Below are 17359 nucleotides of genomic sequence, written 5' to 3' on the forward strand. Positions count from 1 at the left end.
TTCTTTTTTGTCTCCCCCGCCCTCTGCCCTGGAATAAAAAAGGCGGTGGGCCTGGATGATAACCGAAGCCTGGTGGAAAATAAGGCTGTTGCCAAAAGCCAAAGGGGGGTGGTTGGGGTGGTTGTTGTTGAGGAGCCTGCATCATGGGTTGGTACCCGGGCGATTTACCATAGTGTGGTCCCGAGCCTTCATCACTGCTGGTGTCACTTCTATCTTCTCCAGAGCTGAATGTCCAGTTCTGGGGCGTTGGACGGAAGCGTTGTTTTCTCCCTGATTGTTGTGGGATTGGTTTGTTATAATGTTCATCTGTCACGTATGGGTAGACTGTTTCCTTACTGAATTTTTGCACATCTTTTTTCAGTTTAGTCAGCTTGGATTGTGTTAGATATTCCTTATACTCTGAGTGATCTTTGTTAATTTCTTCTAGCTTCTTTTTGAAAAGTGAGAGTTGCACTGTAGTTTTCAGTTTGCTTTCACTCTGTTGGATCTCGACTAGGAGAGCATCTGCTAGTTGTCTCGCAGTGTTGATGATAAGAATTAACCAATCTTTTGTGCATTTCCACGCGATGCTGGACCAATTGGTTCTAAATTCTTTATTATTAAGGAATAATCTGGGTTCGTTAGTGACAATCAATCCCCTGGGTGCCGTATTTTTCCGGAGGTATTCAGTCATAAACGCCCCATGTAGGGCTGTGCGGATCTGTTCTTTTTTCTTTGAGGATAGTGCTTCCCACTCGTCTGAATTCTGCACTGTTTGTGTCACTATTGTCTCTGCTAACAGGGATGGTGTGTTCAAGATCTCCGCCAGAACTTCTTCCCCAAATGAAAGTTCGGTATCCATGTTTGGTAATTAGGGTGATGTTGAGGATAATCCTTAAATCTATCCTTATTTTTTGAAAGGACAGTGTCTAGAGCCAAACGTGGCTATAGTGGTTTTTCTGTTTACAAAAATTTGTATAACAGAATATATCCCTTGCACTGGGACAAATACCCCTTAATGTGTTCCCACAGCCATCAGCTGTACGAAAGGTAGCACAGAAAAAGTCTCCACTGGATCTGTGCAGGAGGGAACTAGAGGCACAGGGGTTCTAGGGGCTGGCAGCCTCCACTATAACTGTTTACCACAAGAAGCCGCCCCTAGTGTGATAACCCAAAACGAGTTACAGGAACGTCGTAAGTGTGGGCATCTCACAAAAAGTTGCGGACTGGTCTCACACACCACCTGGTGTCATGCTTCATCATTGACCAGTCCTCGCCCTCTAAAACCTTCGTTTGATAGAGGGCGGGCATACACTTGGCGACAAGGATGCACTTTCTAAATGGATAAGTGGGGGCCCGTGAGATTGTGAGTGAGGTTAAAAATCATTATAGTGGTCAAAAGTGATTTTAATGTGAATGACAACTATATGATATTAAAAATATGTGTGACGGTGTATAGGGTTTTAATGTCCCCTAACCGTCCTATGTGTGGTCAACATGTTTCTGCCATAATGGCCCTGTCGGGTCCGCGGCATTCATCAGGACCAAAGTATAGGTGAGGGCTCCGTTCTTACCATGTGTCGGTAAGATACTACCACTGCGTGAGTGTGGCATAGGCCACACTTCACTTCCTATGGTGCTTTCAAAGGTGGAGCCTATAAAACAAGGTAAAAAACAGAATTTATTTAGAACATAGTTGATGCGAACGTACCTGTAAACGAAAAGGAGAAAGAAAGAGAATACAATGCATGCATTGACCTCTAAGAGTGAATATAGTGTTTGTGACTCTGTGACACTCTATTTGTGTACACTTTTTGTGAGCAATTGCAGCCTGGGAGCAGTAATTACTGCTACCAAACTTACCCTAATCGGTCGGACAACTTGTCTCAAGGGGGGAAGGAGGGACTGTGGAGATCCACTGTTAATTTACTTCTGTAGGAAGAAAAGCACATAGCCTAGTTCTTAATCAATGCTTCAAAATAAATGATTCAAGAGATATCATCACACAGGCAGAATGATGGTTTAACATTGCAAGCAAATCCCCAACCGTGTTGAAAGGGACACTAAAAGAAGCCAGCATGTATAATGCAAGGTAATAATACACACGCATGCCGCTTAGTCATTCACATCATCCACACTCTTACTGTAACAGGTAGCAGAATATGCCTTTGTCCTACGCGTCCGCTCGAGCCTCCCGATTACGAAGACTGGAGAGAGCGGGCGCCGCCTTTTATGTGCTGTTAAATTATACAAATTGAGCCGGGACCTTAAACAGGTGATGGATTCCCGGTGTCCGTGGGGCATAGAGCCTGGAATCGAGATGGCGGAGTTCGCGTGTGAGAGAGACGGGGAAGCTCATTGGTGGAGAGCTTGGGGGTGTGAGAGTGTCGTCCAATCGGATGCAGGGGATCAAGAAGGCGCCGTTCATAGTGCGCGCTGTGGCCTGTCTGGTTCTATACGAAAGATAGGCGCAATGTCATTGGAGGTGACGTTGGCTTGGTGAGGAGCCTGGGAGTGTGAAACTTCCGTCCAATGGGGAACGAGTGATCGAAAGGATGCCAATGATAGGGCGTGCTGCAGCCTGACTAATGCAGTGCACCGTACTGGGACAGATTCGTAAGAAGTGAGATTGGCTCAGCGAGGGTAACCTTGTTTAATTAAAACAGAGATGCGTAATCTTTTGACATACCCACGTCAAAAAAATGATCTGAATAGCTTGGTAGCCCATGTGCAAAGTACTGCTTTATAAAAACGAGTGCATTCACAAGTGCCCTGATTCTCAGATCGAAAAGACGGTAATAATGAAGGAAGGGGCCTGTTTTTTAGCATGCAGTAAAACTATGCAAAATGGCTATTGATGGTTGGATCATTTGTGTATTAGATCGATTAGAGAATGTTAGTGTTAGAAAGAAAGGAAATTGAGGGGAAACATTGCGTATAGTAATTCTACTGTCAGAATTATATCTCCTTTCTTCAATTAGTTAACTGCAGCCATGGAATGTCATCATTGAGACCTTTCTCATGAGAGCGTAGGCGGTACACCCAACGTTGTTCCCTCACATGAAGAGCCCTTGTGAGATCAAATTTCGTTTTCTTCATAACCTCCAGGATAGTCCACTGTAGGTCTGTATCTGTATGGTTTTTCTCAGTAAAGTGTCGGGTTAACTTGGTGTTCGTTTTTTTGCGCCTGATTGTGCTGCGGTGCTCATTGATACGAATTCTCACTTTCCTCGTAGTCATCCCTACGTATTGAAGTTGGCAAGGGCATGTCAGTAGATATATCACATTATCCGTGTTACAGTTGCTAAACGATTTTAGTTGCCACGGTCTGTTGGTTCCAATGTCCACTGATTTAGTGTTCTTTGTAAGATTACACGACTGGCATCCGCCACAAGAAAAATGGCCAACCACGGGTGGTTGATCCCAGAGTCTTAGTTGGTCTGTATTCTCATGTGTGTTCATCTGGGCATGTACTAGTTCATCTCTGAGATTTTTATTCCGTTTGTATGCGAACAGTGGTGGTTCCCAATGTTTTCCAGTGCTGTTAAGTATGTGCCATCTTTTTTGAATAATTTTCTGGACTGAGTTTGAGATTGGGGTGAAAGTGGTGACGCAGACCGGTCTGTTGGTTTTCTCCTTTTCCACGTTTTCCAGAAGCGCCTCCCTCGGGTTGTTTCTGGCTCTTTTATTAGCCTTCTTCACCAGTTTCCTCGGATAATGGCGTTCAACCAGTTTTTTTTCAAGTTGTTCTGCTTGCTCAGTGTAAGTCTTTTTCTCGGAACAGTTTCTCCTGATACGGAGGAACTGACCGACTGGTAAGTTCTGTTTTAGGGCTTTAGGATGATAGCTCTCATAAAGGAGTAGGCTGTTTTTGTCGGTGGGTTTGTTATGAACTTTAGTTGTGATCCCCTCACTTGTGAGTGTTATATCCAAGTCCAAGAAGATCGCGTGGTTTTTATTGATAGTGTGAGTGAATTTTAGATGGCTATCTTGAAGATTCACCCACTGGACGAAGGCTGTAGCGTTCTCTTCTGTTCCATTCCATACAATCAGGACGTCATCTATGTAACGTTTCCAGATTTTTATGTGATTTTGGAATGGATTGACTGCATTATTGATGAAATCATCTTCAAACTGTTGGACATACATACAGGCCAGGCTGGGAGCGAATGTGCTCCCCATCGAAGTGCCTGTTATTTGGTGGTAAATGACCTGTTCGAATTCGAAGAAGTTTTCTGTGAGTGCCAACTCAGCACATTCCATGATAAAATGTTGGGGGGTAACAAAATCCCACTCCCTGTGCAAGATGATGTTTTCTACCACCTCCAAGGTTCGTCGTTGCGGAATGCTGGTGTACAGGGCTTCAATGTCCATAGTTATAAGCCAGTCACTTGTGGTATCAATCTCCAGGTCTCTTAGGAGGCATAGGACGTCTTTCGTGTCTTTAAGGTATGATTGTGTTTCCTTGACAATGGGCCGTAGGAACCAATCGCAGAATTGGGACAAAGGTTCTAAAACTGATTCGATGCCGGAGACGATTGGTCTACCTGGCGGTGGCATGCGTCCTTTGTGGATCTTGGGTAAGATGTAGAAGCGCGGCATCCTAGGTTCGTCATTAATTAAGAACTCCGCTTCATGTTTCGTGATCCAATCGTGACCCAGAGCTTCTTCCACCATGCTCTTGATTTTGATCTTAATTGGGCCCGTGGGGTCCCTTTGGTGTATTGCATAGCTGTTCGTGTCTGCTAGCAATCTCATGCACTCATCTCGGTACATCGCGAGGTCTATCAGAACAGTCGCGCCCCCCTTATCCGCCGGTTTGATGACGATATCCCGGTTGTTTTTAAGTGCTAGTAGAGCCATCCGTTCTTTCCCTGAAAGGTTATTAAACCCTTTGGTGTTAAGGTAATCAAGATTTTCTATGTCATTCAGCACTGCTCGTTCAAATGTTAGTATTTGACATGAGATGTTCTGGTTTGGTGGTTGGAAGGTAGACTTTTTGCGCAACCCTGTAGATTTCCTCTTATCTTCCTCCGTTTCTGGCGTGTCTCCGAAGAAATCTCGGAGCTTAAGTTTACGGAAAAACTGGGCCAATTCCACATTAAGAGTGAAAGGGTCATTTTTAGGAGTAGGAACGAAACCTAAACCTTTGTTTAGAATGGTTTCTTCATCAGGAGTTAGGGTGTGTGTGCTGATATTAACGATATTGGTTAATCCCTGCTTGTTGAGGGCATCTCCGTTCTCCCTCTGCTCCTGGTTGTTACTCCTTGCGGTGGTTGTTGGTCCTCCCACTGGACCCTTGTATTTCTTCTTTTTTGTCTCCCCCGCCCTCTGCCTCTGCCCTGGAATAAAAAAGGCGGTGGGCCTGGATGATAACCGAAGCCTGGTGGAAAATAAGGCTGTTGCCAAAAGCCAAAGGGGGGTGGTTGGGGTGGTTGTTGTTGAGGAGCCTGCATCATGGGTTGGTACCCGGGCGATTTACCATAGTGTGGTCCCGAGCCTTCATCACGGCTGGTGTCACTTCTATCTTCTCCAGAGCTGAATGTCCAGTTCTGGGGCGTCGGACGGAAGCGTTGTTTTCTCCCTGATTGTTGTGGGATTGGTTTGTTATAATGTTCATCTGTCACGTATGGGTAGACTGTTTCCTTACTGAATTTTTGCACATCTTTTTTCAGTTTAGTCAGCTTGGATTGGATTGGATTGCATGCACGGTGGGCACGCGGTGCGCTACGCGCACCGCATGCCCACGTTACGCTACATGGGCCATGTACGCACGATGCGCTTCGCGCACCGTGCGCACAAGGAGGACATATGATGCGCTTCGTTGTGAAAGGTAATATTTTAATTTTTCACATCTGTTATATGCCATGCACAAATGGTGCCCTTCGGGCACCATTTGCACATGGGGTGGAGAGAGTATGGATAATTTTTTTTTTTTTATTAATTTTTAATTTTTCACTGATGTTATATGCTATGCACAAATGGTGCCCTTCGGGCACCGTTTGCACATGGGGTGGAGAGAGTATGGATAATTTTTTTTTTTTAAATAAATTTTACCGTACACGTACGGTAAGCGTAATCGACGAAATTATCGAAAAAATTAAAATTACGTTTTTGGCCTTGGGGGATCTTTGAGGACTCCCTCATTATGGCTAGGTGCTTAGGAGCTGTCTAAACAGCCCCTTTACATGTTTTTGGTCTTTGTTTTTTAACCCCCTCTCAGACTGCGAGAGAGAAAATGGCGGCCGCCGCTTCCTGGTTTCGACCGATTCGAATGTTTACTAAGATCTAACAGCCAATCAGAATCGCGCTCGCGCACGGCGGCGTGCGCGTACGGTAAGCGCACCGTAAGCGCACCGTAAGCTGGCTCAGATATATATATTGATTTAAAGGCTATTTTCTCAGAATCTACTGAACAGATTTACACCAAACCTACAAAAGGCACTTCCTTGACCTGTAGACTACATCTCTGCCAAATTTCAAGGAACTCTGTTCAGCCGTTCGGGCTGTAGCTGTGTCTAAAGGTTCTATGGAAAAATGCATGGGAAAAACGCGTTTTGGGACCCCCTTTTATCTCAGCCCCCGCTTGACGAATCCCCCCGAGACTTTCAGGGTAGGAGCCCAGCGTAGCGCCCCATTAGTTTTTAAAATTTCGCGAGGATTCGTCGACCGGCGCCAAAGTTATTCCAAATAGAATGTTGCGGTTTTCCTATGGAAACAGGGTCCTAACTATAACTACCTACTGGCGACCGCCAGTAGGTAATATATATATATATATATATATATATATATATATATATATGAAACAACCAACACGTAAAACGTGTAAAGCGAAGAGCACTCGAAGCAAAATCCAGGGACAGTGTTTCTTAAAGCATAAATGCTTTATTCAGCAAGTTCCCCCCCGTTGTTCCCCCGAAACGCTGACAGACGCGTTTCGCCGACTGGCTTTTAAAAAAAAATAAATAATAATAATAATATATATATATATATATATCCAAAAACTCCCTCCTCCTGGACCACATCAACCTCTGTGCCTGGGAATCCATCCGGCGGGGGCAGGTATGGCCATGGATCCCGCCCAGTGTGAGGCGAAATCACCTCACAACCGCCATACTCCTTCCGTGGCGATGAGGCGAGCCCCAGCTTTTCAATACCTTGAAAATTGTCACAAGACCGCCGAAGCAGCAGCCAGTAGAGTTGGGGCCAACCTGCAGTGTGGGGGCCTCTGTATCACGTCACTGGCTGACGTGAGCAACATCATCAAAAACTCCCTCCTCACGAAAAGAGCAGAAGCCAGCCAGGGAAAATCCACGGAAACACTTTTATTGCGGCAAATGCATTTCGGCCTGACGGCCTTCTTCAGTGCCCAAGCAGAGTTTCAGGAGGTATCGTAGTCCCAATTGAAATATGCCCAGCTCCGTTGTAATTGGACAGCATTGGCTCCACCCCCAACCAGGTGTATCTGCTCACCGATAGTAGCTCACAGGTGACGAGTGAACTACCAGTCCCAGAATGCTGTTGGCTTTCAGGTAAGTGATGCAAGGGGGTATCTTGATGCCAAAATGGTCGTGCTGCGTGCTGGACAAACAGTGGGAGTTCCGAAACCAAAGTGCTGCTGCGATGTTTATCGAGCGCTCCCCTGGGTCTCTGGACCACATCAACCTCTGTGCCTGGAAATCCATCCGGCGTTGGCAGGTATGGCCATGCATCCCGCCCAGTGTGAGGCGAAATCACCTCACAACCGCCATACTCCTTCCGTGGCGATGAGGCAAGCCCCAGCTTTTCAATACCTTGAAAATTGTCACAAGACCGCCGAAGCAGCAGCCAGTAGAGTTGGGGCCAACTTGCAGTGTGGGGGCCTCTGTATCACGTCACTGGCTGACGTGAGCAACATCACCAAAAACTCCCTCCTCACGAAAAGAGCAGAAGCCAGCCTGGCAAAATCCACGGAAACACTTTTATTGCGGCAAATGTATTTCGGCCTGACGGCCTTCCTCAGTGCCCAAGCAGAGTTTCAGGAGGTATCGTAGTCCCAATTTAAATATGCCCAGCTCCGTTGTAATTGGACAGCATTGGCTCCTCCCCCAACCAGGTGCATCTGCTCACGGATAGTAGCTCACAGGTGACGAGTGAACTACCAGTCCCAGAATGCTGTTGGCTTTCAGGTAAGTGATGCAGGGGGGTATCTTGATGCCAAAATGGTCGTGCTGCGTAATGGACAAACAGTGGGAGTTCCGAAACCAAAGTCCTGCTGCGATGTTTATCGAGCGCTCCCCTGGGTCCCTGGACCACATCAACCTCTGTGCCTGGGAATCCATCCGGTGGGGGCAGGTATGGCCATGCATCCCGCCCAGTGTGAGGCAAAATCACCTCACAACCGCCATACTCCTTCCGTGGCGATGAGGCGAGCCCCAGCTTTTCAATACCTTGAAAATTGTCACAAGACCGCCGAAGCAGCAGCCAGTAGAGTTGGGGCCAACTTGCAGTGTGGGGGCCTCTGTATCACGTCACTGGCTGACGTGAGCAACATCACCAAAAACTTCCTCCTCACGAAAAGAGCAGAAGCCAGCCAGGGAAAATCCACGGAAACACTTTTATTGCGGCAAATGCATTTCGGCCTGACGGCCTTCCTCAGTGCCCAAGCAGAGTTTCAGGAGGTATCGTAGTCCCAATTTAAATATGTCCAGCTCCGTTGTAATTGGACAGCATTGGCTCCACCCCCAACCAGGTGTATCTGCTCACGGATAGTAGCTCACAGGTGACGAGTGAACTACCAGTCCCAGAATGCTGTTGGCTTTCAGGTAAGTGATGCAGGGGGGTATCTTGATGCCAAAATGGTCGTGCTGCGTGCTGGACAAACAGTGGGAGTTCCGAAACCAAAGTCCTGCTGCGATGTTTATCGAGCGCTCCCCTGGGTCCCTGGACCACATCAACCTCTGTGCCTGGGAATCCATCCGGTGGGGGCAGGTATGGCCATGCATCCCGCCCAGTGTGAGGCAAAATCACCTCACAACCGCCATACTCCTTCCGTGGCGATGAGGCGAGCCCCAGCTTTTCAATACCTTGAAAATTGTCACAAGACCGCCGAAGCAGCAGCCAGTAGAGTTGGGGCCAACTTGCAGTGTGGGGGCCTCTGTATCACGTCACTGGCCTGACATGAGCAACATCACCAAAAACTCCCTCCTCACGAAAATAGAAGAAGCCAGCCAGGGAAAATCCACGGAAACACTTTTATTGCGGCAAATGCATTTCGGCCTGACGGCCTTCCTCAGTGCCCAAGCAGAGTTTATATAAAACCTACTAGGTAGTTATAGTTAGGACCAAGTTTCCATAGGAAGAGCATTTTTTGTTTTGTTTATAACTTTTTCGTTGTTTGATGAATCTTCATTAAATATTCCAAACTAATTCTTTGTTCATATCAGCTCCTATGTTGAAAGTTTGGGGGTGATTCGCCAAGGTGGGGCCGAGAAAAAAGGGGGGGTCCCAAAACGTGTTTTCTCCATGCAATTTCCATAGGAAACTTTAGACAAGGCTACAGGTCGAACGGGTGAATGGAATTACCCCAAATTTGTCAGGGAGAAGGGTCTTGGTCTAGAAAGCACGCTTTTGTTTATTTGGTGTAAATCCGTTTAGTAGTTTTGGAGAAATATCGAAATTTAAAGATATCGATATTTGGGAATTCTACCATCTGATTGGCTGAGGCGTTACGAGCACGAGCTTGCTGGTTATTGGCTGCGAACGGTTGCAACTAGGAAGTGTTGGTAGCCATTTTGTGATTCCGTTGAAGCGAGTAAGGGGAAAAAAGGGCGAAAAAAGTAGTAAAGAGGAGGGTAGGAGCGCTGTGAGCTCTGTGGGGTGGTTAGGGTGTGCTATACAGGGAGTGTGAAGCGAAGTATTCACCCCTACTGGTGTGAAAGTGCTGTTTTGCCCAGAATGAGATGGTGCTGAGGTGAGGTGGCGGTACACTCGGGGATGAAACCGTGTGCCTAAACCGTGAGCTGATTGCTGTAAACTGATGTGCTCTGGGCGCTGTAGCATAGCTGTGCAAGTGGTGTTAGTATGCGTTTAGACTTTAGCGGTAGTGGGAAGCAAACTACTCACCCCTACCGGTGTGAAGAGTCGAATGCAGTGTTTTAGCAAGCAGGAATAAAGAAATAATCATGAAGAATATAATGCAGATTGTTGCAATGCCACAGAAGACAAATAGTGAAATCAGGTGTGTCTAAGAAAGTGGCTGTGTGTAATAAAGCGATGGAGTCTGCAAGTTATATAAAAAGTGTCTTTATTTAAGTGCCATAAATGGTGCAAGAGCTAAGGCATCCAGCTGAGGCAAACTCCAACCTCTTCTGCTGTATTCAAACCTAAGCTCCTGCATCAGTGAATTCAACATTACATGTTACAGTTCCGTGTGACATAAACAATACCTATTAGACATGAATGACTCTAAATTCTATAACGAAAATAAAGGTAGGATGCGATTACCACATGTATCCTTTAAGAAAACAAATAAATAAATAAACATTTTAAAATGTAATCATCAAACTTCTTAGGTACCCTAGTACTCCTTTTTTTAACACAAAATTATCAACAGCAGAACAGTCAGCAATCTCTTCTACAGTAGATTCAATCTGGTGCGTGTCAGAATTGGTAATAGTTCTACTCACATCGAAACTTTGAGGAGGAACACAAACATTGCGCTTCTCAGAAGCACATTCGGTACCCTTCTCGTCAAACCATACATTATTGTCTTCAGCCCTTTCAGAAAAACATTCTTGTGCAAGAGCTAAGGCATCGAGCTGAGACAAACTCCAACCGCTTGTGCTGTATTCAAACCTAAGCTGCTACATCAGTGAATTGCACATTACATGTTACAGTTCCATGTGACATAAACAATAGCTATTAGACATGAATGAGTACATTCTATAATGAAATAAAGGTAGGATACGATTACCAGACTGTGGCAACTAGTTCCTAAACAATGTCGTGTTTTTTGATCTTGATCGCCAGCTTGTGAGCAGAGGCTGAGGATGAGCTAATTTGTGTGAAAGGGCTTCGTGGATAACAGGCAGGCAGAGAGACATGTGCACAAAGAATAGACATGGTTTCAAAATGGATGTGGGGTTTGGGCTAATTTAGCAAGTAAATAGCGTATTTGCATAGGCCATACATCACCCATCCCTGGTTATGCCTGAGACGTAAGGGGCAATAACGAACACATAGTTCAAATGCCTGAGTATACTTAGAAAGTTAATATATGAAAATAGTTCAATTGAAGTGTATTAAAAAAAACAATTTTATAGGAAAAAGTTTAAAAAGTTGGAAAAAATCAATCCAAGGATAACGTGAATTTCTTACAAGTCTTGGAGATTGCAGTCCGGAAGTTCTTCAGCGGCTTGTGATGCGTAATGTTCCAAGAGGCGATTGTTGCCATTGTGTGAGAAAAGCGAAGCAATCCAATTCATATCCTCGAAGGGACAGTAATGTTCCTTGAATGTCAAAGATCGCACATTGCAGGAGATCTTTCGCGGCTGCGCAGAAATCCCATTCCGCCAGGATAACTTTTTGCGTTGCATCCGCCATTGCTCCACTGCCGAACAATCAAGTTCATGGTTTTCAAGATACTCCATTACCTGCTGGATATCGAGAGCGATTGTTGGGATGTTGGCAAGGCATAGATCCATTCGCCAGTCGAATGGGCAAGTTTTGCAATAAAAAGATGGTTGCATGCAGATTGCATATGTGTAAATAAATGTCATGTTGTAGCTGGCTCTGATAATAGATAGAGGCAGGCAGCCGAAAAGTTGTTCCATTTTTCACGGTATTGATGTAACTTCACGTAGAGGCGTATTCTGTCGGACATGATTGTTACCACAGGGAGCGCAGCCATTTTTTACAAGCAAAAATAGTAGTAGGATGGCCGCAAACAGAGTGAGAATTATGGGCACTGTTCCTGTTATTCCAGAGATGATCGAATGAATGAAGTCTGGTATTATACCAAAAACAGTTTGAAAGCCTGTGACAAGGCCGAAGGACACAGTGTTAAAAAAATGTGCCAGACCTTGAGTGTCAGATGTGTTGAAAATTGTGTAACAATTCACAAAGTGTAATGGGAGGTTCGTATTTAAAAGGGACTGCATTTTTCTTGAAGTTCGTGCTATCTGCAGTCGATAAATTTCTTTTGCAGAAGTGAGGGACACTTCTGTTTGAAACAAAAGCGCTTTCAGTTTGCTCAGTTTAATGAAATCTGTTTTCAAATTAGGTATTGAAGGCCAAGTTGAACTGTGGGAGTTACTCTGTGTGGGTGGGTATAGACATTGCCACAGGAAGTTACTCGGTTTGAAACAGTAAGGATATACGGTATGCCAGCTCACATTCAGAAGCAGTCCATGTTATTAAGAAACAGATAACTACTGTTAGAAAGCTGTGTGAATGTTGCTCTGATTGTGGGAGTTGGTGTGCTTTTAAGAAAGCACGCAAGATTGGGGGCTGTAAGCTTAGAAGCGACGTGCAGTTGGACATTCTTGCATAGTAATGAATGACTGCCATTGTGGTCGCACTTTTCACCTGTGAGAAAAACTTCTGTATCCTCTTTAAGACAGCGATATGTAAATTGGAGAAACCACTGCTCGTGAATAAACGCGCTACCTTATATAATCACATACAACATGACAAACAACATGTACACCTAGCAGACACAACAACACTACGTACTGTGGGAACCGTGGCTAGCCATGTACACAAACCAAACATGGCATGGCACCTCTGCCACACAATGCAGAATGCGGGGAGAGATGGGAGCAAAGTATGTGCGAAGGTGGCAAATGATTCTCGATTATAAAAGTATACAATGCAAAGTGTTGAGGGGATATGCCGGAGAGACTTGAGTATGCAGAGCACAGACATGTACATGTCAACATACACTGATGGTCTATTGAGTGAAGTGGACAGTCGACGCAACCATGATAGAACAGTCAGTAGGGAAGATTAAGAAAACATAGCGCGTACGTGCCCCCTCCCCCTCAAATCTTTAGCGTAGTGGGCTGGCTCGGCGCACGCAAGGCTAGCGTAGGGGTATGAGTAAAAGGCACGGTTCTCTGGGTGTGGTTCTTTTCCGGAATGGCGAACATGTCTGCCAGGTCTGCGCAGCTTACACCGCCACGAGGCTGACGCCATGAGTGAAAGTGGGTGCGTGAATGATGCTCTCAGCCTGCTGGTACCCAGAAACCGTCATGGCCGGTGCGACGCACATATGTCCCACAGTTCACCTTTTGACACCGTCGTATGTGAAAGAGAGCCCACCACGTGCCCGCAGAAGCTCCTGGGCTGAGGTCTGCGAGCTGGGAAGGCTTCTGAGATCAACGCTGGCTACCGCGACACAGGCGCACAGCGCCCAGCCTGAGGCCCCACATCGTGTAGTGCTCTGTATACTACTAACACAGTAGTCCAACAGGTATCAACAGTGGAACGGTGTCTTGATCCCACAATGGACGATGTTAGAACTGCATCTGAGAGTGGAGATGAAGGTACTGCCTTCGACCAGGTGCAACCAACTCTAGGTCCCAACAATTGAACGGTGTCTTGATCCCACAATGGACAATGTCTGATATTACCTGCTTCTTGGTTTTCACAGAACTCCCTCCGTTGAGGTGTATCACTCTCTGTGCTTCCGTAGCTAACTGCTGCACATGATTATTGGGCTTGGTTGACTGTAGTCGCCGGAGTACACTGCGGTATAGCTGGTCCGAACAGTGAAACGGGGTCTTGATTCTATTATTGAGGATGTCAGAAGGTAAAGTCTGTGATGATTTCCGTGTACCCCCTCCGATCAGGTGCAACTAACTCCGTGCTTCCGAATCCAACGGCACGTGGCTGTGAGGCGTTAATTACCACTGCCTCTGGCCTACACTGCGGTCAGCAGGGCTCACAATTCAGATCGAGTGGTGATTGTTAAATTACGGAATCCAGTAGGCAACTAACTACAACGTCTATTGAAATATACAGAACATCCTTTTAGTATACTTGCTTGAAGAACTTTTTTTAGATGAGTTATAGGTTTAGTACAATGACCAAATTCTTCTTGGTAGTAGAAAAGAACACTGAATAACAGTCTACACTGTGGACAGCAGAGATCGCAATTCGAATTGTTTTGATTTATTTATTGCAGTTTTTTGTAAGTTATGTTGTATTTTGTGAAGAGGAAGTGAGAAAAGTATTGATGGATGTTTGTGCTGACTACTGCCTTCAATTTACACTGCAGACAGCAGTGTTCACAATTCAGATCGAGTCGCTATTGTAGATGACGCAGTCCTGTAGGCAAAAGACATTGCTGCAGTGTGCTCTGTCTGCACTACGCATACGCATCATCGCAGGCTCCACATATGCTTTTTGTTGCTTTGCGTACTGCAAACAGGACAGCTCAAGTCAACGCCACGTGGCTGTGGGCCCTTGCTGACAGCTCGCTCTGGCCTACACTGTAGACAGCAGTGTTCACAATTCAGATTGAGTTGCTGTTGCAGATGATGCATTCCTGTAGGCAACAGATATTACTCCTAGTACGGCCCGCCCACAGCACGGATCATCGCTGGCTGTGCACATGCTGAATGCTTTTGATGTGGCTATCTGAGTGCACTAGAACTAATGGACCCTTTATGATACAATCTTTCTGTTTATTATTTCAGATCTACTGCCTATATCTCAGTATACCACAAGTTATGGTTCTTTTACGATAGAATCTTTTGTGTATTATTTCACATCTACTGTCCCTACCTTACTGCAGCACAAACTGTTGACCCTTTTATTATTATTGAATCTCTGTGTGTGATCCAATGATTACTGTTGTAGTTGAAGATAACAGCAACCATTCCCTGAGGGCTGGTTTACACTCATTTCACACGCATTCAGCACAGATGTCAATGGATATGTGACCCTGGTAATAAAAAGGAGTCAAGAGCACGTGCTCGTACCTACTTCCACTATCTACCTGTGTCCGTGTGTTCATTATCTATGCATGATACTGCCCCTGGGCCGTAACACATTACATTGTGCTGTGGACAGCGTATGCAACCATGTTACCTCTGGCAGTGGGGAAAATTTCGGTTATGTAACTTTTAGGTGCATGGCTATCACAGGTGGAAGGCTACTTTACAGACCATGAATATTGATGAAGATGATGGTTGCATGTTGTGTGTAGTGTAAGGTATGTGTACATAGCAAAAAGTTTCCAAAAAAGCTCTCTAAGCAGAAGAGGTGTGTCTCATCAAATGCGGTAGAGAGAATGACTAAAATGGGTGGCGTTCTCCAACTGCTACAATAGGAAATGTTATGAACTAATCAAATGCTTTTTTTAAGGTCACATGGCAATCGCGCACCCAGCGTGCAAGGGGACCACACCGACGCGATTTTGAGAAAATATATTTACCATAATATAAGTTTATTACAGTTAGAAATATATAAATGTTTAAAATATTTTAGATTATCGCTTGCTCTCATATGCACTTTAAAGTTATTTAGATATAGTTTTGAGACATAAAAAAAAAAATGAGGGAATGGCATACCCAGCGCGACACCATACATCTATGACGTAACACAGGGCCTGGCAGCGTGCACTTGTTGCATACGCAATCCGCAGCGGGCGCGACCCCATATGTACATGATGTAACGCGCGGCTTGGTACTGCGTACCCGTCGCATACCACAGTAGCAGCTGGCGCGACCTCATACGTATATGATGTTACAGTGGACGTGTGCCACGAACCCGTCGGATATGAAATGCAAATCATTTACCAGTTTAGCAATATGGCGGATAAGATTCGCGTGCTGATGGAGCTTGCTAGACTACTAGGACGGGACTCCAGTTTTCTAAAAAAAAAAAGGAAAAAGATATACATCTTTTTTTGGAAGATATAAAACATTACATAATTTTTAAAGTTAAAGAAAAAAGGATTATAAAGTTCCAAAATATTTTTAAAAAAAGTAGAAAAAATATAGGTTTTATAAATATTAAAATATGAAATTAACATTTAAAAAACCTTCGAAATTCACTGAAAAAACCATAGGTTTTACAGATGTTATAGTTCGGAATTAGCATTTAAAAAACCTTTAAAATTCACTAAAAAACCATAGGTTTCAGGGACGTATAGTTAGTTGGATATTTGACTCATATAAAACCAGGGAAATTCGCCCGTTATAGTTAGTTGAGCTAACTTGCGCGCCTGCAATGCACTGGTGATGACGTCACATATTACATCACTCATGACATGGTCAGTGACATCACTGATGACATCACTGATGACATCTCAAATGACATCACTGATGACATCATCCACGTGATAATCTGATGCACATACTGATGCCCTAATATAAACTTTGATACTCGCACTCTAAAATACAGACTACTATTTTTGAAACCATACACACAACAATGCCAGATACTACATACCACCCACTATTTCCTAGGTCTACACACACATCCAATCACTTATACATGCAGTTACTCATCAATAGAGTACTATAATATGCACTCATACACCTATACATACAGTCACACTCCGGCACTCATCCATAGAGTTACTCACACACGTAGTCAGTCATGCAAAGAATCAATCACATACCTAATTACTCTGTTATATAGTTATACACACCAACTCCATTATTTATACACACACCACATCACTTATTTATGCAGATACTAATACATACTTACTTTGTTATACAATCACTGATACAATCAGACACTCATTTATACAGTCACTCTTCAAATAACTTACTCAACAGGGCATCTTTAATGATTAATTGGGGGGCATCTTGGACCCCCCAAATTCCCAGGGACTGCTACCTCACTGGGGATTTCTTAGTGAAATGCTGCTTATCCTAAGCCATAACAAACTCTACTCTGTTTTCAACAAGCGAGAGCACCACCTCTCTAGGACTACCACCTCCCAAGGGTTATTAATTATTGAAGTGCAGCGGGCTTGCTCAGCCCCCCACAGTCCAGGGGACCACCACCTCCCCGGGGCAATGAATTTTAGAAAAGCGAGCGGGCCAGCGGGCCGCCCCCACAGCCCCAGGGATTGCCACCTTCCCAGGGCTCAAATAATGTTGTAGGGGGTCAGTTGCAGCCCCGCAGCCCCGGGGACCACCACCTCCTGTGTTTATAACTAATACAAATTAACAGGGGGATGTGAGGCCCTCCACAGCCCCGGGTACCCTCACCTCCCTGGGTCAATGAATATTAGAAATGCAGGCAGGCCTGCACAACCCCCTGCAGCCCTGAGGACTGCCACCTCCCCGTGGGAATACATTTTAAACCCATGTGCCCAACTATACATCCACCCAGCCACCAAGACTCACATCTGACATACCAAAGTTGAAAACCAGAT

This window comes from Triturus cristatus, chromosome 10 (assembly GCF_964204655.1).
Source record: "Triturus cristatus chromosome 10, aTriCri1.1, whole genome shotgun sequence".
In the NCBI taxonomy this organism is placed as follows: Eukaryota; Metazoa; Chordata; class Amphibia; order Caudata; family Salamandridae; genus Triturus; species Triturus cristatus.